General features: G+C 38.9%; 2 protein-coding genes across 2 annotated transcripts in view; one reads left to right on the forward strand and one right to left on the reverse strand.

Moving 5' to 3' along the window:
• Positions 1 to 18,156, reverse strand: part of Trpc5 (transient receptor potential cation channel subfamily C member 5) — a 246,800-nt gene extending 228,644 nt beyond the window's left edge. The window contains exon 1 of the mRNA XM_034485638.2: positions 17,531 to 18,156. The gene's annotated coding sequence lies outside the window, so the exon portion shown is untranslated. The remainder of the gene's footprint in view (positions 1 to 17,530) is intronic.
• Positions 18,157 to 18,690: 534 nt separating this feature from the next.
• Positions 18,691 to 26,855, forward strand: part of Rtl4 (retrotransposon Gag like 4) — a 324,491-nt gene continuing 316,326 nt past the window's right edge. Inside the window, exons 1-2 of the mRNA XM_076918402.1 lie at positions 18,691 to 18,790; positions 20,162 to 20,257. The gene's annotated coding sequence lies outside the window, so the exon portion shown is untranslated. The remainder of the gene's footprint in view (positions 18,791 to 20,161; positions 20,258 to 26,855) is intronic.

Below are 26,855 nucleotides of genomic sequence, written 5' to 3' on the forward strand. Positions count from 1 at the left end.
ATTGTTCCTTTTCACACACCACATCTTTTTAAACTAGTAATTCTGATTTCAACTAAGAGTGAGGTTCAAGGAGATTATACATCTTTTGCAAGGCCTTCCCTTTGCAAGCAGTGATATACAGCAGAGCCAGGCTTCAAGCTGAATTTAATGGAAGTCTTGCTTTAAGGTTTTTGTATGTTAAATGGGGATGATGATGGCAGGTAGTGAATATTTATCATGAATGACGTTGAGTGCTAAGCAGTGGTACTTAATCCTCCCAACAACTATACAAGGGCACTATTATGGTTACCTTCATTTAATAAATGATAGGTGCTGAGATTTAGAGTGATTAAATGTCTTCATTAAAGTTATACCCCTAGTATACTAGGTAGCAGATCTAGGGATGAAAATTAGAACTCTTGAATGCTAGTGCAGGATCATGGTGCTCCTGATGTTGGACTAGCATGCTTAAATTAGGTGGTAACAGGCTTTGGTGTGGGAAGTATTATGTGAATACAAACTGACCTTATCTATCATTTTACCAGACCTTCACTTGTACCTGGAAGCCTCCAGATGGACTGCCTGCTTGTGTGGTCTATAGGCTGGAGCATCAGGGAAACATGGGTAAATACCTGTAGGACACTCATCTTGCCAGCAAGAGGCTTCCGTGTGGAGTATTCAGTCACTGTTCTACTGGGTTCTATCCACTTGTTTGCATACACCATATCTTTTTAAATTAGAAATTCTGTTAGAAATAGTGCACCACCATCTACTGGGTTGCAAGTCTAGACTCCAAGAGCCCCAGTAGGTAACTTTGGAGCAATCCATTTATTTTCTTTGTCATCTTAACCCTTAGTCAAAGCATGTTCTTTGATTCTGTGAGCATCTCTGGAAATATCTGCTTCCCTCGTCTCTATTCTGACTTTCGAATGCTCAAATAAGAATTGGACTGCTAGCCCTCTGATTTTACTTACCCCTGCAGTCTCAAAGGAGAAAACCTAATATACCCGCTGTTGTTGCATTTTATTTAGATCTGTGCTTAACATCATAAAATTCTGGTTCTGCGTCTCACAAATTATAAAGGGTTTTTATTGTTTGGCTCATGGCATCCCAAAAGGTACTCAAATGGTCTCTAATATGGGTCTCCATTCTTCAGAAGTCTTATTCTTTCTCCATAAAAGGCACAGTTTAGGTTTTACCTCGGAGCTTTCGATTACAATGTCTGTCTCTGTTATGCTGCAGAGAGATTTCGGGGCAAGAAACCTAGAAATGTCTGAGAAGGTAGTGTCATTGTGCAAACCAGATATTACGTGAGGCAGGGTAAAGATCAGCTAGCCACAGCACCTGCTGACATGACTACAGTCCCAGGACAGGTTGATAAGTGATATTATGGTTGTCAGTAGTGGCAATGCTTTTCCTATGCTTTTCAGTACAACTGACTACCAAGTTCTCATTTTACTTAATTCTCCATTTCATGGATCCCCTCTCCCCTGAGGTTTCCTAGTGTCTCTAGAGAAAGTCATGTGGCTAAACAGATTGATGCGACCAGCTTCTTATTTTCCAAGCTCTGCAAGCCTACCAGGCCCTCCTACATGTTTTTCTTTTTAAAATCTCCCAGATCATCTTCCATGTGCAAGTCCCATGTATCATCAAATCCTTCGACTCCTACCTCGCACAGAACAGCTTACCTGTGAACTCACAGAAGAAATACTTTTATCTAAACTATTTCCAGCTCATCAAACCTTCTAGTTGAATGTAACCCTATTTTTCCCAAGCAACAGTTATTCCTGTTTCTCCCATTAGCAAAGCCTGCTACCCTGCTCACACTCTTCTTCATCCTACCCTGCCCACAGCCTACTATTCCATTTCCTGTCCTTCCAAGTGTTCAGTCCCTATTCATTTACCCCAGTCTCTCAGCCCTTACATGTGTTTGAATCTCGTTATTAAAAATAAAATGCTTCCTTTTCTTTGAGTTGCTTCTTTTGCCCTCCTCAAGTCTGCTGTAGAAAACTTGAAGGCTAGTTTCATTTTGGTAGTATTAGTCTCCAATTCCCTTTGCTAGTCATAGAACTTTGCCCTTCATTCATCTTTACAACATCAGACCATGAATGGCAGTTACAATGTATCAAGTTCTTACTATGTACAAGATACTATGCTAGGAACTTATTTGCTATTTACAATGATCCTTTGGAATTAAGCCCATTTTAATCTCCATGATATAGATGATGGTCACTAGAGCTCTTTAGTGACTTACTCAAGGTCTCACACATATGTGAATAGCTGAATTAGGACTTTAACTAAGGTAGCCGTGCCTTAAAATCCATACTCTAAACCAGCAACTGGAAAACATGTAGGATAAGAGGCTAGATGAGGAAAAATTTGGGCTTAGCATGCCATATGCTCCCTGTTGCTCAGCTCTGCCACTTTAGGAGAAAAAAAATGCCACAGTCAATACATAAATAAATGAGAGGGATTCTCTTCCAATAAAACTTTATTTATGGACACTGAATTTTAAATTTCACATGATTTTCATATAATGAAATATATTTTTAAATTTTTTTCATGCATTTGAAAATATAAAGAGCGTGTTGAATTTGCAAGCTGTACGAAAATAGGTAGTGGAGTCAGCTACACTCATTGGTTGTGGTCTCCTTGCATCTGCTCTAACTCCTACATTATTCAAGGGCCCTGCAATAGCAAATGGATAAAGCCCTTGATGCCTATGATACAGTTCCTTCTTTGAGACATTCTTTCTGTTCATAGTGTTGATGCTACCGTGTACTTCTAGTTTTCCTTCTACCTATATGCCTGTTCTAGCTATTCTGAGTGGTTCATTATTCCCACAGGTTGGGCCCCATTTGGGGCCTGGTTTGGGCCTTGAGGACAAACCCTAGCCTAGATCGAGTTTCTGTGGCCTTGTGGGAGAGCCTAAGCCTGGCTCCAGTTTTGAGACCTATCTTAGTCACCTTCCATATTGACGTGTCTCAGCAAGACCTGTTTGGTCCTGCCTTTACCCTGTTGTTGCTAATGTAAAGCTTTGTCATTGACCCTGTCGGTCACCCCATACCCTCACCCTTCCCCGCCTCCTATGTCATTTTACCCCACCAAAAATCCCCCTCCCTGTGCTCCAAATTTATGTAAGTGAGAGGCTGATGCAAAAAAGTTGAGTTTCTGGGACCTCTCTCCTCTTGCCAGCAAGGAGCCAACATCCATCTATCTCTCAAACATTATGTTCAAGGATCAACAGTTGACCTAGTGAGTTAAATTTCTTCTTTTACTTTGAGATGATAATTATATAATTTCCCCTTTTTCCTTACTCCCAACCTTCCCATATACACTACCTCGTTCTCCTTCAAATTTATGGCCTCTTTTTAATTGAATTTTGTTTTGTGCATAAATGTATATAAATATATATTCCTAAATATAACCTGCTTAGTCTGTATAATGTTTCTTGTATATGTGTTTTCAGCGCTGACCATTTGGTATTGGCTCACCAAGGTGCACCCTTTTTCCTGGCAAAGACTATTTCACTCATTCTCAGCATTCCTTCCTTACTTGTAGTTTTCTGTGTAGGGTTGAGGGCTTCCTCCTCTCCCCATCCACATTGGCATGTGTATTGTTGTTTTGTTCATCTCCTGTTTAGGTAGTAATGTTGGTGAGACTTTATAGGCATAGCTTCTGATATTACTAGGAGACACTGTCTCATAGCCATATTGTTCTCTTCTATAGTGATTCTACTTGCATGAGTAACACCCACCATTGACGTAGTGACCAGGAGCCTGGGTTTTTGAGTTGTGCATACCTGGGTTTAAATCTTAACTTTATTCGTGTGATCTTGGGTACATAGCCCTCTCTGAGTCTTACTTTCAGTCCTTTTGTTAAATGGGGATTTAAAAAAGCAATGTAATCATGGGGTTATTGTGATGTTTAAATACGTCTTATATAATAAAACTATTTTTAAAACTCTTAAACCTGTTTATTTAATATAGTATATAATTAATTGTTATCATTATACTATTATTAGATAATATGAGCCTAATGCATAGTTCTAAGATTTCCACTTTGAGTTTTAGGGCCACCTTGCTTATTTAATATCTATACATACCATTGGCATCTGACCTTCAACATGTTCCAAATCCAATTGACCACCCTTTTCTCACTCTCATATATCCCTTGCCTTTCTTAACATGTTCTTTTCTTTCAGTCATCACTCATCTCTATTGTTAACACTTAATGTAGAAGCCTGGGTATCTAGTTTCATGTGAAAAATGCATTTTCAAGAAAAATTCAGCTTTAAATACAAGATGACACTGAACATTTAAAATCTTCTGTTGGAACTTAAGATTTGCTTGTGATTGGTTTGGAGAACTTTCTCTCTGTTTTGCTCATTTTTTCTCTTTCTTCATGCATTTCATTCTTCTTTTTTCTTTAATCTTATGTACCAATTTCCAACTCCACATTTGATTACACAATTATTCTTATCTGAATAGTACTCCTAATACATCTCCAAATGTCATCCATCATTCAAGTTCTAAAACATGCCTGAAACCTTCCAGCCTTCTTTAGTCAACAAAATACCATATCTTTTAAAAATATAAATTTTTCTTTTTTCTTTTATGTGTATGATCATTTGCTTACATTTATGTATGTGCAACACATGCATGCAGGACCAAAGGAGGCCAAAAGAGGTTACCAGAGCCTCTGGAACTTGAGATACAGATGGGTATAAGCCACCATGTGGGTGCTTGATTCAAACTGATGTCCTCTGCAAGAGCTGCAAGTGCTCTTAGTTGCTGAGCAATGTCTCTAACCCCTATTAACACTGAGAACTTAAATTTTACAATTGAATGTCATTTTTGCAGATTTCATACTTTAAAATGCATCTGTCGTCACAAATGTGCAGGCTGCATCATAGAACGCATGGAATGCTCTTCTCTGAGCACCCTCTGAAGTGCCTTGCATAAGCTTCACTTAGCTTTCAGCCACTCTCTTCCTGTCTCCCCTTTCTCCAGTAAACATGGTTCATTGAAGTTTAATTTTATTTGCGGCTCTCATTCTGCTGGATTTCTTCCTTGGCTACTTTTAGTCTATTTTCCAGAGATACCATTTTACATAGTGGTGTATATGACTTCCCATAATTTCTTCTCAATTCTTTAATCTTTTCCTTGAATTCCAATACTATAGTTCAAGAGTTTCTGTGGCCACTTTCAGTAGGATGGCTCATGGATGTCAAACTTAATATTAGTTCATTTTTTGTTGTTGTTTTGTCACACCTTCACATTTCCTGCTGTTACTCTGATTATGGTGATTACATGCTATTAAGGCCTATGAAACTGATTTGCAGGAAGAAAGTAGACAAATTTGGAACTTTGGGTTAGAAAAGTTTCTGCCATATAAATCAGATCATAGTGGACTGTTTTGAGGGAAGTTTTGTATACCAGAATGATGGAAGAAATACTAAAAGTGGATGTCCAGCTTAGGAAGTTTCAGAGGCAATGAACTCTACCAGGTACTGGGATGAAGGCCATTCATGAGGCTGAATTCAAATGTAATAAATATAAATTGTGGTGGAGGAATTTTTAAAATGGCTACTACTACTTACAGCTCTTACTCTGAACTGTAGTGAAAGAGAACAAAAAAATGAGAAAGATGTGAGGATTGTTGACAAATTTGAGAGCAAGGTTATAATTGCAGACAAGCAGAAAAATGAGGACAAAGCAAAATATCTGCAGTTCTTAAAAAGAAATGGTATTTTCTTCACCGGGGCAATAGGAAAGGTCCTGAAGGTAAAACTCCACCTATCAAAGACTCCAGTTTGTGAAAATAAATATTCAACGGGAGGAAAGCCTGAATAAAGGATGCCTATGATTTGATATCCTACTCCAAAACAATTGCCTAGGCAGATAGAAGCCACTGCCACTCTGGTTCAAGGCACAGCCTACAACCGAACTTGGCAGTGCTGTCCACACGATACTAGTTTTTCAGGTGTAAAAGATACAAGATTGAGGGAGTCAGGGAATCCTAGTCAAAGATTTTAGATAGCCACCAAACCAAGGAAATGTGGAGTGGGATCAGTGTCACCCCAAGGAAGCCCTAAGAGGTTATTGTGGCACTGTGAAGGTGATGCTGGGATCCTGCTACCCTGTGATGCTGTGAAGGTGAAGCATATGTTCGAGCAGACATCCCAGGATGTTGGGGAACCATGGGTCACTTGTCAAATGAAAGGAACAAAGAAAGGAAGAAAGAAAGAAAAAAAGAAAGAAAGAAAGAAAGAAAGAAAGAAAGAAAGAAAGAAAGAAAGAAAGAAAAAAGAAAGCTGCAGACATGAACTGGTACAAACACAAGAGAGAGGTTATATGTGCTAGAGATGACAGATCTAGAGGCATGGGTGACTCCATGGCTTTGGAGCCCAGAAAAGTCTATCATAAGACCCAGATGATGAACATAAAGCTGCAGGATTTGGTGTCTGCCCCACTGGGTTTTAGTCTTTCCTTGGTTTGATATATCCTTTTTCCATACATACCCCATTCCTTTGTTTTTATAATGGGAATATTTACTTTGTGGGATTGTTTATTGCAACTATGTAACATTTTTATTTTGTAGGTATTTATATTTAAGACATTACCTTCAGTCCCAGAAGAGGCATTGGCCCTGTGAACAGTGTTTGGACTGTTAAGGGGTCATTTGAAATTGAATTGAACGAATTTTGCATTATGACACAGCTAGAAGCACATGGAAATAAGGTGCATAATATCATGGCTTAAAATGATATGCATGTTTGGGTGTCAAGTTGACAAGAAGAGGAGTTATGATGCATAGCACTATCAACTTGACAGCATGTAAAATTATCTAGGGAATAAGTCTCTCTAAGCCTGTTTGTGAGGGATTATCTCCATTAGCTTAATCGAAGTGAGAAAACCCATGGGGACCGTGTGTGGAAACATTACATGGTCCAAAATACATAACAGGAAGAAGCTAGCTAAACATCAGCATTCATTACTCTCTGCTTCCTGATTGAATTTATCTGACCAGCAGCCTCCAACTCCTGACACCAGGATTTCTTTGCTATGGTTGGATTACCCTATTGAACTGTGAGCCAAAAAATAAATTTATTTCTTCATTTCTTAGGTCAGAGCAATTTATCACAGACATGAGTAAAAGTAACAGAAACTAAAAGTTACAGTAATATTTGACTCAATACAATCATTTATTATAATATATCTACTGTTTATACTATCGTTCATACTCTTCCCTTTCTAGGTTTACCACTATATGGTCCAATAATATCAATTTTAATGTAAGAATATTCTATTTTAATTTTTATATAATATCTATAATATCAATTTTTAACAAATATCATTGGTAGGTAGTAAGTTTGATACTTTGTATATGTAAACTCACTCCAACCTATAGTATTCTTGTAAGGTAGATACTTTACTCTTATCTTTTCACAGATAATAAGGTGACAGAGGCAGGGTTTGTACCTCGATTCTCCACCTAACTACTGTGCTTCCTTTTGTCCCTAGAATTCTATAATTCCTTGTAAGTTGGTATGCTTGGTTTTTATTCCCCTAATACTTCTGGAATACTAATTCAGAATATTCATTAGTTCATCTCCCATCACCTTATTATTTTATATTTCCCCTTTATCTACTAAATTATATCTAACCTCAGCCTCATACTTAAAGCCCTGTGCAATCTTATCACAGCAAAAGTCATAACCATATCTTTTGGAAGTATAAATGCATTAACTTCCAGGAAGAGCTTAAACTTCAATGCCCTGCCCAAGCATCTTTGTGTTTCATCTTCTCTTCTGTCATCTGGCTCACTTTTGACCATTTTGAGTTGAAAAATGATGAATGCACATGTTTGCTTTTTCCCTGGGGCCCTTTTAGGCACAAGTCTACACTGAGTGAAAAAACTTGTCATTTGATTAAAAATAGGGTATCAATAACTCCCTTGGAAGACAGAAATTCTAATTGCTTTTGAATACTGTCCTCTTTCTTCTAAGTTTTCCCCATTTTTTTTCATAAATTTCCTGGCTTGATTGCACTACAATGAATATGGGAACACCTTTCTTTTGACACAGCGAGATCTCAGGAGAGTTTTCTTTACTGACTACCAGTTCCTAAGTCCTTTTCTACTCTTATCGCACAAGATTATTTTTATCTTCCGTTGTCAATCTTTTGTCATCGCTTGGTGTCTAACATCAGCCTAAAAGTTCCTAATTCTGAAAAAGTTTCTGGAGAAGACCACTGAAACTGACAGCAGACTCAAAAGCTCTTGAGCTTAAATATTTTATGTAAGTCTCAGACTTTTAGCCCACGGTCAGTACTAGCTAGGGTCCCCTGAGCACTGTAGCCATGAGATGCCAATGAAAGCGACAACTGGGAAGTTCAGGTCCAAATTCTGGTATGTATCAAATCTCAAGATGTTCATGCATCACAGAAAGAAACAAGACAAGTTTCTATTGAGTTTCTTAGTTTTTCTTTGGATATTTGCTGCCTTCTGAGCATTTCTACTACAGTGAGAATTAGAACTACTGTATCAAGGGACAGATGGTATGGAATCCTCTACTACTTGAAAGTGTATGTTCAGAACCATCAAGTTTTCAAGACGAAGGAAAAGGATTCATTTATTTATGAAGATTTGGAATATTTATAATGTCCGCCTAATGCTTTAAAGCATTTTAAACAATGTTGATCAAGTTTTCTGCCAGCAACCATGTTTTACATTGGGCCCAGTATTTCAACAAATATGGGCATGCCAGTACACACACACACACACACACACACACACACACACACACATACATACACACACACACACACACATACATACACACACACACACACACACACACACACGTACACACACATTCCATTCATATATGGATGTTACTGAAAAAAAAAGGTTTTACTTTTATCATTCGGTGTTCATATTTTTTATCCTTTGTTCTATTTCACTTAAAATACTCATTATTGACTACTACACAGAAGATTAACAAATTATTGCCAATAGCTTGAAAAATGCTGGTTTCCAGTATAGAAACAAATAGAAGAAGATACTAGAATGTTGTTTTTTGTTAGTAGAAGATACATGTACATCATATTCTACTAGCATCAGGAGGAAGAGGTTCTGCATTTACAGCTAAAGATGAATATTCACAGTATGAGTGAAAATTGAATTATCTTTGGCATATTGATTTTTGTTATCAGATGTATTCAAAGACAAACTAGTTGGCTTTGCCTTTGATACCCATCTTTATACAAGATGCTACCCAGCTATGTGTTAGGCTGTTTCAATGCTGTCAATTATGTAAGAGTTGTATGCTCTTCTACAAGGTAAGAGAGAGATGTTTTCAGAGACAATTTACAAATAAGGTATTGGACTTGGTTGTAATATGATCACCTCATTACTTTATGTAGTAACAAAACTATATGTGATGGACTCTCTGGAGTTCACCCTCTACTATGCATTCTAGACCTCCTGTTCATCCTCTCTTCTTCCTGCTCCCCTCCCCCTTCTTCTTGTCTTCCTTCTCGTCCTTATTTTCTTTTCTTCTTATATGTCTGTTTTTTCTTCCCCTGCCCCAATTTGTGATTTCTGAAATTATGGGACTCTGTAATGACCTACATAAAATTGACAGAAAACAAAAATACAGTCATTAGGATTATACAATATTCAGGCTACTCTAGTGATCATCATAAATGTAAGGGGCTATAATGAATTTTAGAGACTCAGTGAAATCACTGATTGATCTAATTCTTTGTCCCTTAACATTGATGACAGTTCTTCTTCTTGTGGTGATACAACAAAAAGACAAAATGGACTGGAGCTTCAGTTTTCTATGGCCTAAAATCTTTCTATTCATAGCTGCTTATATATTATAAAATATTACTTATATTTTCATTCAGAAGACTTAGATGAAAACAAATAAAAAGGACAGTCACGCAGATGGGAAATACAGTGGGAATGAAGTCTTCATTTAATACTCTTTTATAGATTTTGATTTTTGAGCCACAGGCATAAATTACCTATTTAAAAATTTTAATAAGGAAGATAAAAGGCTAGAGATGTGGTTCCATGTAGAGCTGTTGCCTAGCACACACAAAACCCCAGGGTTCATCATTAGCACAGTAGAACAGAAAGGAAAGAGAACAAACAAAATATAGTTGTGCCCCTTTGACCCGTGCTGGTTGCTTTCATTGCCAACTTGACTGGATTTAGAATTACCTACAAGACATACTTCTAGGCATTGGGGGGGAAGGCACTCCCAGAAATTTAACTGAGGAGGGAATAAAAACCAACCCAAAACACAGGTGCAGTATTCCATGGATTGGGGTCCCCAAATGAATAAGAAAAAGGATAAAGCCTGGTGTTTTTCTAGCATCCGTGCCTTTCTCTATGCAATAACAGCTGTCACATGCTCCTGTTTTTACATATCCACAGTACCTTCCTCAGCAGAAAGCATCTCAAATAATGAGCCCAAAGAAGCCTCTTTTCTATTAAGCTACTTCTTGTTAGGTAGCTAGTCACAGTGATGTATAAAATTAATAACCCCTTTATCCATGGGGCAATATATTCTAAGATCTTTGGTGGATGTCTGAAACTGTAGACAGAACTAAATTATTCATATTATTCTCTTTTCTGCTACATACTCATTTATGATAAAGTTAAGATTACAAGTTAGAGATTGCTGGAGAGTTGGTTCAGTGGTTAAGCACACTTGTTGCTCTTGTAGAAGACCCAAGTTCAAATCTCTTCCCAGAACCCACATGGTAGGTCACAACCATCTGTAACTCTAGTACCAGGAAATATGATGCCCTCTTCTGACTTACTCTAGTCCTAGACACACCTGCGGTGCACATACTGAGATTCGTGCACATCAAATAATAAATCTTAAAAAAATTTAAGGAAGTACATACATCCTTTTTGCCTTCTAAAAACTTGTAATTTAGGCACAGTAAGAGACTGGCATCAACAGTGAATAATAAAATAGAATATCTATAATATCATATTACTTAAATTATGCATATATTGTCTGTCTCTCAAATGCATATATTGTCTCTCTGTCTCTCAAATGGATATATTGTCTCTCTGTCTCTCAAAATATTTTGTTGTAGTATATTCATGTTTATTTCTGTGATGATGTAAGATGATAAAATTTCCATGTGGTAATATGAAATGTGATTGTCATAGAAATTTAAGGTAATGTTGGGTAATATGCAAATACTACTTATACACAAGCACTGTGATAAACCTAGTATTATGATGGACACTAAGTGACTAATGGTTGGATAGTGTATGTAGTGTTAATACATTAATAGACAGATGATTCAGGTCCTGGCCAGAATGGATCAGGACAGCATAAAATTCCATTACACAACTCAGAAAGGTATATTATTAAAATGTTATGAATTATTTATTTTGGGAAAATTTCAGCTAATATTTTCAGACTGAAGTTGATCATTGGTAACTAAAACTATGGAAAGTAAAATCATGATTAAAGTATAACCTCAAATAACAACAGAGAAAACAATCATAATGATCAAAGAACTTGTGGATAACAAAGAGACAATATAATGTAGGCCAAAGAGAAAAATGTAAGATTTAAAGGAAGCGAGATGTATTTATGATCTGTACAATTTAATAGCCATGCAATATGCATAAAATGTAACTTACTGTTTCTCCTTCTTCATCTGTTGTGTGGGAATAATGTTTCCCAAATGAATTATCATCACTTAATATTACTTAGTAAATTATTTAATAAATCATTTAATATCATGTATTATACTACTCAGTACATAGAAGCTTGTGCTAGACAGGATGTAGTCTTTTAAACACACCAATACTTTTACACTCAGAACCTGTAATTGTGTTATTATGTTACATGCAAAGAAGCATTTTCACATAGCATTCAATTACTAACTAGTTGACTTTCAAATATGAAGACTATTCTGAATTTTTCTGCATAGAATCAATGTAACACCCCTACCTCAACTCACAGTGGATTTAAGAAACAGTAATGCATTATCCATCTTAAAATCATTAGTTAGAAAAGCTGAGTTAGAATGTACTCACATACACATATACAAGACGTTCAAGGAGTTGTGTGTACTACTCACCCTTGGCTGATCAATTCCTAATGTACACAAAAAGAAAAAACATTCCATTTTACTCCTATTTTCATATAAATGTCATTTGTAAATCAGCTTTTAAATAACACTGGAGAGGAGAGAGACAAGTCAGAGAGACACATAATTCAAGAAGAAAGGATTCCAAATGTGATGGCATTCAGCTTGCTCTCACTGACTTTGAAGGAGACTGAGGAATGTAAATGGCCTCTACTAGTGAGAATGAACTTGCCTTGAATGTTATCAAAGCACTCTGGGTCTCAGTCCTACAACCAAGGAAGTGAACTGTGCCAAGACAACCTGGACGAACAAGAAAACTGATTTCCCCCCTTGAAGGCCCAGAAGAGAATACACTCCTGCTGATCCCTTAATTTTAGCCCAGTGATCTTCATAGCAGATTTCTGATATACTGAATTTATTAAATGATGTGAAAATAATAAATCTAAACTGTTAAATTAATAACTAGTGCTAGACTAATAAGGGCATGCAAATTTGTTGTAGCAAAACTAGAAAACCAATACACAGATGTTCAACAATTTTCTAAAATGTGTATTTATTATTGTGGTCATGGGAATCTTAGAAATTAGCCATCTGAATGGTCTAAGATTAATAATGCCACAATAATCTGATGTGTTTGAAAAGTGAAAGTGTGTTGGGCAACCTCAGTTCTAACAGAAGCCGAATGTCTTACACATCACTAGATCAGCACTCAGAGACTGTGGTCTGCCTCTGTGTATTTACAATTAAGCAATCCAAATTACACATGGCAATTAAGTCTTTACAAAAGCAAATGCATAGTGATTTTATTAGAATTTATTTATATTATACCTATTGTATTTTACAAGTGAGTAAAATGAGCAAGCAGGTTTTTACTGTGGGTGAGGATGAAGTAGTGATGGGTATAGTTTATATCTAAGTCATTAAAGTTTATAAAATGGGTATATTGTGTCATTCCTTTGAGCTTCAGCTACTGTTTCATCTGCAAAACAGAAGTGATAATGTACTGATTTCATGATGATTTTTAGAAAGTTTAAATAAGGTACTATAATGGAAAATGGCATATAAATATATACCATGTAGGTATTCATTCTTGCTATTGATAACTTTTGTAAAATATGTTGATAGAACAATGTATTTTTTCATCTTACGTCAAATGTTTGCATTTTGAAAAGATCATCACTGAAGCTTAGATAGAAATATATTTGTATATATATATATATATATATATATATATATATATATATGATATGTTTGTCTGAATGGGGGATTCTCATGGGGTCCTTGGTTTAGACTGAAAATATATTTATATTTACTATACTTACATCATTTATTTTATGCAAATCATCTCCCACTTATCCCATGAACAAGTTGTAATTCTCTCATTCTGCAGATTATTTGGCTGCAAACCTGTTAATTCTATTTCAGCCTTGACCCCTTCCTGAATAATAGTTGTGGGTATTTGCAGTATTTTCTTCACTGTCAAAATAAAATGTGTGTGTGTGTGTGTGTGTGTGTGTGTGTGTGTGTGTGTGTGTATGATTCTTGTGTATTTAGAAGTGCGTATACTCCTGTATGTGTGTGCAGGTCAGAGAAGAACTGTAGGAGGAGTCAGTTCTTTCTACCATGTGTCCCTGGAATTGAACTCAAGTTGTCAGGCTTGTTGACAAGTGCCTTCAGCAGCTGAAACATCAGGCCCTGGGTGTGTTTCCAGAGGTGATAAGTGAGAAGATAAGTTGCAGAGGTAAGGCAGTAACAGCTGGCTGTTGCAGAAAGGATGCCTAGAATCCCTGTACTAATGAGGTTGAAGAAGGAGAATTGAGGGTTCAAGGTCACACTAGGCTACATAGTAAGACTTTGTCTCAATCAAAACAAACTAGATATAATATATAAATAAAACATATACTTGTGACTATGGGAAGGAAGTAGAATATAATGAGTGTAAATTTGCATTTTAGAGTCCAATCAATTTCTTGGGAGGACCTCTAGAGATCTTTATCGAAGTTATTCAGTATGAGAAGATAGTTCTGCATGCTTGTTTTAGCTCTGCCACTAGCTAGTTTTATCATCTAAGCAAGCTATTTCTATTCTCTAGGTCCTGATTTCTCTATAAGAAAAACGAGGATATGGCACCTGTCTCTTTCACACCATCATTTTTATCTTGCTTTTGCTAAGGAAAATGGCTGGGGGTAATTTCACTGGCTGTCAGAATCCAAGGGACAACTGTACAATAAGGGAAGGACCAAACCAGAGGCATTTCCCAAACTCCCTTGACCCAGTGAACTGAAATTTTGCTCAGCTCTACAAGCTTTTATTTATTTATTTAAAATAATCTGTTCTCACTCAGCTGAGGATGGAGTAAAATGCATGTTTGCTTATGAGACCAAAGCTGAGTCATCTAGGAATCATTTCTTGCTGGCAGGATGGGTCTGCTAGTCTCCTTGGACAAAGAGCTTGAGGAGCCAGCCCATTGACAAAGGAAATCGAGTTTTCCAGAGGCTGGTACAAAGGATCATCAGCTCTTAAGCTCTGGAAGTGAGGGCTAACTTCCCTGTTTGGGGTTGATTAGCTTCTGTCTCTGCCTAGACTGGCATCCTTTCTGAAACCAGACTGCAAAGTTTGTCGCACCTGTCCCTAAACACATGGAAAATGACAGGGTAGGATTAAGTTTGTGGCATCTTGGGGCACAGGGCACTTCTTGAAGTATGATGAGCTCCCACCCCTCATTTCCCATCAGCCAGAAGGAGGCATCTGAACAGCGTGGTGTTGTCAGCTAAGGCCAAAAGTCTTTGCAGAAGTAGATCAGTCAGAAATGGTTTGTTTCTTTTTCTTCAGCAATGGAGCCAGGAGAAAGACAAATTAGAATATTTGGAACCAGGCAGGCTGGAAGTAGCGTGACACCTTTGAAATATTCATTTGATAATTATACACCTGGACGGCTAGCAGATTGGAATTGAGCATGCTAAGGAGTGAAAGGGGATGACAACACTGAACACATACCCCAACGTTCCCAATTCCCTGATTCTAAGGAATTCTCTTACTGTTTACACAGTGTTTACAAGGCAAATTGCGGCAGTTTTACAGCACTTCACATCTGAGGTGATTTCCATTTCAAGCCAAAGCAAACACCTGGATGTTTTTCTTTCCACGTGTTTCCAAACATCTTTGGCTCCCCCATTCCTCTCTTCTTTTTTCCCATTCCACATCTCTGATTTCCTGGCCCTGCCTTCTGTGGTTCTGTGTGCCATTCTTGTTTTAGTGGCTAGTACTAGAATGAATAGAATCAAAATTACAGATCTTATATCTGGAAAGGACGGCAGCTATTACCTGATCCATGTCTGCTCTTCAGGCTTAGTCTAAAGCCAGGTGAATCTGTGTCAACGAACCTGTGTCTATATTGGTTTTAAATCCTTGAAGCTTTGTATCTCTTTGTCCCTTGAGTAATCACAGGTCAGGAGAATTTCAGCAGCTGGATACTCACATAACCAAGAACAGAGTCAATATCCAACACCCTATGTTTATTCCTATTGATCCTTTGAGTCCTTCCCTAATCATGAAGCTGTTAGTTCTTTTTGACCCATCTGTAATCTTGTCTTTGCTATTTTCATCTATCTAAGAAGATATTTGCTTGTGGTTTCCCTAAGAAATGGTCAGAACTGAGAAAAGTAACAGCACGGGGACCTTTTCAGGTTGTATCTGAGTAACCCTCATTCTGTGTCTCTCGGCAATATGCATGAAAACAAATTGCCTGATACAACATAAACAGTTCCATTTCATGCAGAATCTGTTTCCCTTGTTTGCCGAGTTGAAAGGAGGTAATTCATTATATCTCAGTAGCATCTAATAAATAGAAAGTTTAATTAAAGAGCCTGGATGCTTTTGAGAGCACACTTTCAGCCCCCTCCCTCTTCTGCACAAACACAGGGGCCAGACTGTGTGGGGCTGACTGAAGTCTTTGAACAAGTATATACACACAACAGAACCAAATCACTGTATCTATCTACAAATGTAGAACCCCATACATTTAGTTTATGAATATAGATATACAGTTTATGAAAATGCCACAACCATGGAACTAAACCATGGGCTTCAGCTACCATTCAGTTCTTTGTTCAACCTCACAGACTTACTCTTCCCCTTTTCTCACGCTAATTTGCTTTGAAAGTAACTTGGCACTATGTAAATGTACTATCATTTAGTAGATTTTTCAAGACCACCGAAAGGTACCACTTGACAACCTTTATATCTCAACTCATAAGACTTGATGGGAGATAAGAAATGATACAGATCATCTGTACAACACCTCTAAATCCACGAAACAGACAATAGGCAATAGGGCATACATAATGGGATGACATATCAACATGTCATTCCAGCTAAATACCATGAAGATAAATATATTGTAATAGACAAGTGGGTCTGGGTGCCATGCAATATATAGTAAGTATTACTCATTTGAAGCCAGGGAAAACACACACCATCTTCTGATAGAGCACTATTGATTAGTCTTTGCCTCTCCTACTCATACAATCAACTCGGGTAAAGTTCAGGGATTCTGTTTTCCAGACTGGTTTCCCGGCTCCAGGCTTTTCGTAAGGGAGTGATTACATTGCTAAACACTTGGCTATCACCAGGTGCGTAGCTGCGGTCTAAGCATCCCACCTTGCAATAGGGAAAAAGACCTCCTCCCAGTCTTTTTCACAGACCAAGCAGAAAGGCCAGGACCTATGAATTCAGCTCAGAACCTAAGTGGAGCATGATGGTGACTGTTTGTCCCAGTCATTACATACGGTGCAGGGAAGTGTCTACTTTAGAGCACAGATTTGACTGATGGCCCCATTTTTGTATTTCTGGGTTCCTTAAAGGAATCCAGGTAAGCTAAACTGGCCAGCTCTTAAATTTGAAGGTTACAAACCCAGCAGGGGAGATGGGAGCTTTGGTTCAGGAGCCCTCATGTATCAGCTTTTTGGCTCTCTGCAGTTGAAGGAGACTGTCCTTGACGACTGGGTATCTTCATTCGCACAACTAAACCCAGACCCATTTTAAAGATGCCTGGGTGCAGACTCTCTAGGGGCTGGGCTGGGGGCATAATATCTACCCCAGAAAATCACACTAAATCACTATCCAGGCTCTGATTCAGGAGAACAGTGCTCATGAAAACGATGGTTTTGGTAGGTGCCAACAGTATCCCGTCCTAAATTTTCTAAGGCTCCCTCCATCCATGGCACCATCTCTCCCAGCTGTTCCAAAACAATCTGTTGCTGGTCTCCATTTGTGTCCCACCACCTCAGCCCACAATCAGCCAGCCTGCCAGCCCCTCTCCAACCCACAGAATCTCAGCACCTTCCTTCAAGCCTCATTTCCCTGCAGCTCTTTAACAACAAATAGGACAGCACTGGTGCCGCTTGTCAACTTACCCCCGGCCAAGTGGTTTTTTCAGATTTGTGTTGTCTGGAGTCCGTGCACCGGGGCGCGTGGTGCGGCAGCCTTACTGGACTCCTCTTCCGCGGCGCGCAAGCAGCAGCCGCCTGGGACAGTCCCGGGCCTGGAGGCTGCCGAGTGGGTGGGTGGTTGAGTACAGGCAAAGGGACCAGGATGCTGAGAGGAGCCCAAGGACTGACTCCTACCTGGGCTTCCTTCTTTGCTCTTCAGTTACTGCCAAACTTCCCTCTGACTGGCCAGACCTCCTCACCTTTTGCCTCCTCCAGTGCCCGAAACTCTTCGCTCGACCGGTGTGCTCCTGCCCTGCTCTCTCACTCTCTGTCTTTCCTCTCTCACTTGTCCTCCCTCAGCTCTCTCTCTCTCTCTCCCAACCTGAGCCCCTTCAAACACACGCACCCCTTCACGCAGCAAGCCACAAACAATAAGAGCAAGGGGAAGAAGCCAAAGCCGACACCGGGAAATTGAGGATAGCAGACACCCTGGTATGGAGAGGAGTGTATGTGGAGGGGTGTGTTGGGGGGCGCATTCACACTTACAGGAGCCCTCAAGCTAGGGAGCTGATGACAGCTCTGGCCACCTCTCCAACCCCCTTTTCTAGACTAAAGGTTTCTGTCCCCTACTGCTGCTGCTTGGAAAATCCTATACCAGCCAAGGGGAGAGAAAAGCATAAGAGGGGTGGGGAGGGGAAAATCAAGGAGGCGCGCTCCCTTTCTCCTCCCCACCCCTAGATCCCAAAATGTCCAACCCCAGCTCTTCTTTTCCCTTCTATCTGCTCCAGGTTCTCATCTGCTGCTTGTCTCTCTCTCTATCTTTGGGGGGGGGGGGGATGGTGGTGGTGGCTGTGGAGAACCCGTCGCGGTTGTGGTGTGTGTGGGGGGGGGGGAGGAGGAGGGAAGAAAGAGAGAGGGAGGGAGAGAGAGAGAGAGAGAGAGAGAGAGAGAGAGAGAGAGAGAGAGAGAGAGAGAGAGAGAGAGACGGTGGTTGGCGAAAGCACCTCTCACCTCCCCCAGCCCCTGGCCAAAGCCTAGCTGGAGGTCGCCTCACAGCAGAGGCGGGCGGGGCGGGGAAGGCGGGCAGGGGGGAGGGCAAGCAGGAGGACGGGGCAGGCTGCAGGGCAGCCGCTCCTGCCTGCTCTGTAGCTCGGTGGCCAGGGGTGGAAAGAAGCCGCAAGCCGCAGCCGCAGCCCCAAGTCAGCCCCCGCTGCCCCGTCCCACCGTCTCATCTCTCCCCCCTCGGTACGGAATTTTCTGTTTCGTTCGTTTGGTTCCCCCCAAGCCTCCCCCTCCCCTGGGTGGTGGCAGAGACCTGAGGGGCGAGGGGCGGCAGAGCGCGGGTGAGGGGAGCGGGTACAGGAGCGCCTCTGGCGCCTGATTTACAGAATCTCCCCTTTCCCCAGTTTGCCCAAGTGTCTTCTGTTTTGGACAGTGACCCCTACCAGTCCATCTCAACTCGGGCTGTGTGCTAGTGGCGCCTGAACTATGTGGGTCATCCTGGAGGAAGAGGAGTTGATCATTTGGGAGCGAGGGCCTGTGGCCCACGGGACAGTGAAAAACAGGGGGCTCTGTATCATCAGGGACCCTGGCACCTTCTGGAGCCAGTTTTTAATCTCTGTCAGATCCAGTTTAACCTGGCACAGGCAGCCCTGGAGCGCAAGATCCGGGCTAGGTTGAAGCAGAGGGTGATATTCTTGTTGTAGGATGAGGGACCAAGTTGCTTAGTATCTGGGGAGGGCAGTGGGGGAAGGGTCGTGTCACTGGACACTTGAGAGACTCTTATAGCTTTGTGTCTTCAGGTCACTTTACACACCTCTCTGTTCATTCCTCACTGCCCATGCTTCTCTTGTCCTGTTTGAAAGGTCTCCAAATCCCAACCTTTTAAAACCCCTCCTGTAACCTGCTGAATGGCCCCACCCTCACCACAAACCTGAGACTCCTACCCACAACCTACAAGCACTTAGGTGCCTTAGCCTTCAGCTTCTCAAGACCCTCTCGACCCCGAGGTCCAGATCTCTGCTTTGTCTCTTCTCCCAGCTCTCTCTGGAAAATGAAATGCATGCAAAAACGCCACTTTCCTGATGCTAAGCTAGTGCCCCAAGCCCTCACGGTTTTCCCCCTGCCTTACTCAGAACAACCCCAGCTTTTAAAAAGCTCAGCTGTACTTCCCGCTGTCGCCTGGAACACACACTGTGAGCCTGAGCAGACTTTCAGAAAAAACCAGACCGGCTTCTCCTGCCTAAACAGCTGAGGGTTTCCATTACAGCTCCCCTTTAGCTAGGACTGCTCTTGTTTGGTGGGAGAACTAGCAACTTTCCTCTTGGGTCACTTAGGAAAGCTTTCCTGTGGTCCTTTGATCCCCTAGCAAGGAGGTGGTCCAGTACCTTGTAGTATTAAGCTTTTGTGTGGAAGGCAGCCATTGAAGAAAAGTACTACTTTGAGGGCTTTAAGAGTCTGGAGCCTGGCAAGGGTGGGGTAAACCTTCCCTGGCCATACTGTTAAAACACTCCAGGAAGTGTTTCTAAAAAGTGACTTGGCGGCGGCGGGGTGGGGTGGTCGTTTTTAAAATTTGCTTGATTCTGAGACCTTTCTGCCTTTCCCTCTTGTTCTTAGGCAGTTTTGCTGTGACCCAGCAAACTCTAAAATGCAGCTTTCTCTCCAAGAAAGACCTATGTGATAATTAAGAGACTCCTTTCGTTGGTATGCAGGGTAAGTAGAAAAGACTTTGGGGGCTCCAACTTCCCTTGGCTAACCTTCAGTGCAGCAGAGGCTTATTCTCCGAGACCAGCATATTCAGTGAAGAGGAAAGCCCTGTTCTTGAGAGCTGTTTTCGTCAAAGTTCCTCTACACACCATGATTGTCTTTAACATGTAGGAATTAGGGGTGCCTCCAAGGTTTGGTGTTTTCTCTGTGGAATGTGGTTTATTTGCGCCTGCCCCATTCTGCTGCTACACTATCCTCTGAACTCTTCCAGATTAACAAATTCTTGAACAAAATGATATATCATTTGAACAAGAAATTCAACACTCTAGAATCTACAGTTCAGGACATACTTAGTGGAGGCGCGCTTAATGTCAGAAGCTGACTTTAGGCTCCTTGACAGCCTTGGTTCATAGGCTCTGTAGCTATGATGACAATTCACTTTTCTCCTTGGTGGCTGAGCGCATGTACCTGTTAAAGTTTCCCAGGGTCATTTACAATAAAAGGTCACGTGCAAAAAAAAAGTTTCAAAGCCAAACTGCAAGCAACTATCTGACTCAGGAAGTCCACACTTGTATCCAAACCTCTTGACAGTTATGGCTGTCACACTGTAGGTGTGACTTAACAGTTCAGGTGCTCTTTCTTTTCTTCTTACAGCCCTGGTACTTGGCATTATGAAGATCCAAATTAGCGTAGGATCATGGGCAAAAATTGATGTGAGGAACCCAAAGAGTAGGTTTGCTAGTGTGTGTTAGTTTCTTGGCACTCATACCGTTCACATTTGGAGCTCAATGATTCTTCGTTGCGGAGATGTATTGTTCACTGAAGGATGTTTAGCTGTTTTGCTTTCCTACACTAGCTTGCAATAGCAATCTGATAGATAAAAAAAAAAAGTGTCCAGATGGGATGTGATCAAATGTCCCTTTAGCTACAAATCTCCTCCATGTTGACAACTATTGTCATTTAAGGTACTATCCTACTTTAAAGAACAGATTTATCTCAGTTTTACCCGAATGGCATGCCCACACCTTGTGTTTTACAGAATCCTAGAAAATATAGAATATTTGCAAAAAGAAACCCAAATAGATGTCTACAAAGTAATCAATTTTGACAAATGACTGAATTATTTTTCAGCATTGCTATTTTTACGTTATCATTTACCTTTTGGTAAGTACACACTACCATTGGTGTGTTGGTTATAGCAAAGATCTGTAAGGAATAGTTTCCCCACAATGGCTTTTCTTTCGCCCAAAAGAAAAAGTTACTGATTTTCATAAATAACCAGCTTCTGGATTGAAATGAGTTTAGATTTCTCTTCCCCAAACAACGACTTTTGCATTATGATTCTGTATTAGAGAGATATGTCTTTGTCTTGCTATTTACTATAACCCTACATGAAATTTCTTGTGACTGTTCTATATATGGTGCTTGTAGCTTGACAATGTGCCTAGCATCAAAATGACCAGAATATTATGAAGACTGCTATCAGTTGAACAAGTTGAAGGCAGATGTTTGTTTTCAAGGACGCAGCTCCTAACTATCTGCCTGATAGAGAAAATCTCAACAATGACAAAGGCAAAGGAAATGGAACAAAATGTAAGAAGAGGATATTCTTAAAATACGGTGGAGTGTTGAAAAAGTGCCTTGGTGTGATTGTACGTTTTAACACCCAGCACTGACTCTGCCCCAGGAAGTCAAACAACACTAAAGTGAACTGTGGGGCTCTGATCACAAATTCTGCAAAGCAAAATGCAGGAGGAAGTGTGGAATACGTGTTTTAATCAGCTGAGCAAGCTCCTGCTTTACAAAACAAGGTCCTGGTGAGTCAGGATTGCATTTCTTGCTTTGGGCAACTCCTAGCCAATAACATATAAATATGTAGAAATTTGTCATTTGTAAAGACCAACACATGGAACAATTACCACATTTAAACTGCACATTCGTAAGATATAATCCTCTTGCCAAGGCTAATTATTTCTTTAATGAAAATTTTGCTTGAATTGGGGCCATGAATGACTGTAATTGAAAATATACTTTATTTTCAAAGGGATTTTCATCCTTATATCAGAACAGGAACCCCTGTAATCAAGCCACAAGGTCTTCAGTTAAATAGCCATTAAGGTTAACAAAAGAAATGTAAACAGAAACAGTTAATGGCTTACCTAAGGACTTCCTTCTGTTCTCCATTAATAAGAATGCAAGTGGAACTGCCCTGAGCCAATATGGAAAGTGGAGTTATAGAATCACAGAATCTAAACAAACACTGGCTCACTGAGAAAGGTCTTTCCTGAGGTTAGGCGACAGTAATTGTTGATAAGGCAATCTCTGATTAGGTCTTGTTGCTCTGTGACCGATAGCCCTGTAGCTCTGGGAATGGCAGGTATGGTCTTCACTTTTAGCTGTTTCTAATATAGGGTAAGAGATATGTATTCAACTTTATTCTTTTGCTTGTGATTATATAATTGTCTCTGAGTTGTTACAGAAACTATTCTGTTAAGGTTTTTTTGAGTGATCTTGTTACCTTGTCAAAAATCAATTGAAATGTCTTCTCTTCCTAGTATACCTCTTGATCAAAAGTAAAGTTAGCCTTGTCCAGACACTTCAAAAAAATCAATTGGCTGTAAACATGTTGCTTTATTTCTGAATCCTTGCTTCTATTCCACTGGTCTCTATACTTATAAAATTTACACACCATTAAAAAGAATCAAAGAAACTATAAATATAGAGGAAAATGTAACATACAATAGACTGAAATAATATTGTTAAGATAAAAATACTTCTCAAAGCTAGCTAAGAATGTGATTCAATAAATATCAAAATTTGATTACATTTTTTAAGAAATAAAAATTACCATCTCTTCAAATTTACATAAATCTGGGAAATACCCCAAAAGACAAATCATCTTTTTCAAAAAAAATTGACTAAAGTTGGAAGCTTTATTTTCCCCAGTTTTAAAACTTAATGCAGGCTTTAGCAATCACGAGAGTCTGGCACTAGTATAAAGATTCATGATTATATATTACTTTGATAGTATGGCAAATTAAGTTATTTCTTAATTTTCTTTTGAGGCTGCTCATTACTAGTGTATACAAACATAACTGATATGTGCATATTTGATCTTACATGTGCTAACTTTGCCAAATTATTCATTCATTTGGTCTAGTATGTGTTTGGTGGACTTTACAAATACATTCACTATATAAGATCTTGCCATCTGTAAGTTTTAGTTTTTCTTTCCCAATTTTGATGTAATTTTTTTTGTGTGTGGCATTGTTCTGGCTATAATATCTAGTATAGTGTTATACAGAACAAGAAAGATAGATATCCTCACTGTGCTCATGATATTGGAGGAAATCTTTCCATTTTTCATGACTGAGTTTGTTGCTATCATAGACTTTTCTAGAACTTTGAAGAAGTTCTTTTCTAGTCCTAATTTGTTGAATGTTTCTGTCATGAAAATAGTGCTTAGTTTTGTTGAATTCTTTCTTTCTCAGATCGATTTTGACAGCCCTAGCTTTTGTGTCATTTGACTAATCTCCGTGTTAGATTTGAATTTTTTATACTGAGCCAGCCAAACATTAAAAAGACAAATCCAACTAAGTCATAATATATAATAGTAATTGTGTGTTGCTGTTCGGTTTAGCTTCCTAATATATCTGTATTTATATTTACAAGGGGTATCAGTCTATCATTATATTCATTGTATGATGTGTTAGCCTGGCTTTCTTCCTGCTATAATTTTGTTATAGTTATATTTAGTGTGTGTGTGTGTGTGTGTGTGTGTGTGTGTGTGTGTGTGTGTATGCAAAGAGAGAGGGAGAGAGAGGTAGAGATAGAGATAGGTAGATTGATAGATAGATAGATAGATAGATAGATAGATAGATAGATAGTAAGTATGTGGGCATGTGAGCATGTGAACATGTGATAGGAAGTTCTTTTCTTCTATTATCTGGGACCCAGGGATTGAATCTAAACTGGGAAGGTATGGGGCAGTTACTTTTTCCTACTGAGCCATCATCTAGGGACCATTGTAAGTTTTTGAAGAGTTTAACATTGGCTGCAACACAGTTAAGCCACATGTCTTAGGGATGTATATTAGTCATTATTCTATTGCTGTGAAGGGACACCATGATAAAGGCAATTTTTATAAAAGTTTCATTGAGATATGCTCCCAGTCTCCAAAAGCTTTAGTCTATCATCATTATAATGGGAAGCATGATGGCACACAGACAAACATGGTGGTGGAGAATAAGGTGAAAGTTCTACACCCTGATTTACAGGCAGAGAGGGAGAGACTTGGTCTGGTGTAAGCTTCTGTAACTTGTAAAGCTTACCTCCAGTGACATACCTCCCCCAACAAAGCCATACCTCCTAATTCTTCTCAAGTGATGCCATGCTCTGATGACCAAACATTCAAATATATGAGCCTATGGTCCCATTCTTATTCAAACTACCCCCAGGATGCTTTAGTGGGTAAAGCTATTGATTTAGGTCCAATCATTTGTTAGAGGTATGTTCAGAATTTCTATTTTTTCATTTTTAATAGTTTACAGATTTCTAGAAGTTGTTTTTTATTCAACTTACATTATCTAATCTCTGGCCTGTAATTATTTTTATACTTGAAGTTATTTTTATTTCTTTAAGAGTGTCACTAATGTGACACTACTTCCCTACTTATAAATTAGGTAATCAATTTGAGTTCCTTATAATGCATATGTTTACAACATAAATGTTACTTGGAGTATTGCTTTCAGTATATCATATAGGTTTTGTTAAATTATATTTTTATCTTCATTGGTCTTTTGGGGGTATTTTAAAATTTTTCCATAGGATTTGTTCTTTTCTTTACTTTTTGTTTATGTCAGATATATTTCATTTACTATTTCATTTACTGATTTTAATTATTTGAGTGTTTTCCCTTTCTCTCTTAGGGAGTCTAGACTATTAGTCTCAATTTTATTTCCTTAGAGATGGTGTTTTACCTGTTTAGCCTGGAGCTTGCCACGTAGACCATTTTTTAAAGTTAAGTAAAGCTAATTGTTTTTTCACTTTCAACTTTCTCATTATTTTTCCCCATTACTATGGTGGAGTAGCACATAAAAATTTGTTAGTGAGCGTGTGAAACCTGAAGCAAAGGTCCATGGCTTTTGGATGGCAATCCTAGTTGGATAGCAGTTCACTGAGATGTACATTAATTTAGGATTGGGCAAATGTTTGAGTGGCTACCTTAATATACCTCTAAGATGGTTTAATTTGTGAGTTCAGTGCAATAGAATGATTTAAAATCTTTTTAAAGAATTAATTTTACTTTTGTCAGGTTTTCTGTAATGTTAATTCAATTAGCTGTTTTATTTATGTCACTCCAGTTTTTATTATTTCCTTCTTTCTGCTTCCCTAAGGTTTAGTTCCCTACTTATAAATTAGCTAATCAATTTGAGTTCTTTATAATGCATGTGTTTACAATATAAGTGTTACTTGCAGTGTTGCTTTCAGTATATCACATACATTTTGTTAAATTATATTTTTATCTTCATTGGTCCCTTGGGGGGCATTTAAAATTTTTTCCATATGATTTGTTCTTTTATTTACCTTTTGTTTATGTCACACATATTTCCAAAATTTCCTATTACCTTTTTGTTATTGGTTACTATTCATGGGCTCATTGTGTTGTCAGAGAAAAGCTATGTGTGTTTTCTGTCCTTTTCTTTTAATTGAGTCTTCTAACATCTATATTATTGGAAAACTGTTCCATATGAACTTAAGGAAGTGAACTGTTCTGTTTCAGTGGATGGAGCATGCTTTAATCCCATCATCTGGGAGATATAGTGAGTTCCAGGCAAGCCAGAGATATAGGGTGAGGTCATACCTCAAAACCAACCAACCAACCAACCAAACGAACAAACAGAACTTCAGCCTACTTCATTTTACTGAACCTTACTAATGCACTTTACATTTATTATCATACTTATATTTATAGATACTGGGATTTCCTCAAGTTGAAGTTTGTGACAACCATGCATTGGGACTAGATCAGCACCACTTTCTCCAAAGCACATACTCACTTCATGTCTTTGTATCATATTTTCATGGTTATTGCAGTACACTATTTTTTTCATTGTTATTATACATCCATGGTGATCTGTGATCAAAGATGCCTAATATTACTATGGCTGCTGTTTGTGGGGGCCATAAATCTTCAAATAGTGTACTGAGTGAGTGTATGTAATATGTGGTCTTATTATTCCACTGACCAGCTATTCTCTCATTTCTCTTTGAGATTTCCTATTTTTGGTATAGAGCTATCAAATTGTGACAATAAGCCCAATAATGACCTCTAAGTGTTCAAATGACATGCATATCACTCAAAATTTAAAAAAATCATACAAATGCTAAATTTAATGAGAAAGATTTGTTAAAAACTGCAATAGAATCTGGATATGGTTATGCATGCTGATAATTCTAGAATTCAAATAGCTGAGCAGGAGAACTGCATTAGGAGTTTGAAATCAGCTATAAAAGTTTAAGGTTCACTTGGGGTACACAGTGAGTCACTATCCCATTCCTACCACCAAATCAGGTATGGTGGTCGAAATCTATAACCATAGAA

The sequence above is a fragment of the Arvicanthis niloticus genome, chromosome X (assembly GCF_011762505.2).
Source record: "Arvicanthis niloticus isolate mArvNil1 chromosome X, mArvNil1.pat.X, whole genome shotgun sequence".
NCBI lineage: Eukaryota > Metazoa > Chordata > Mammalia > Rodentia > Muridae > Arvicanthis > Arvicanthis niloticus.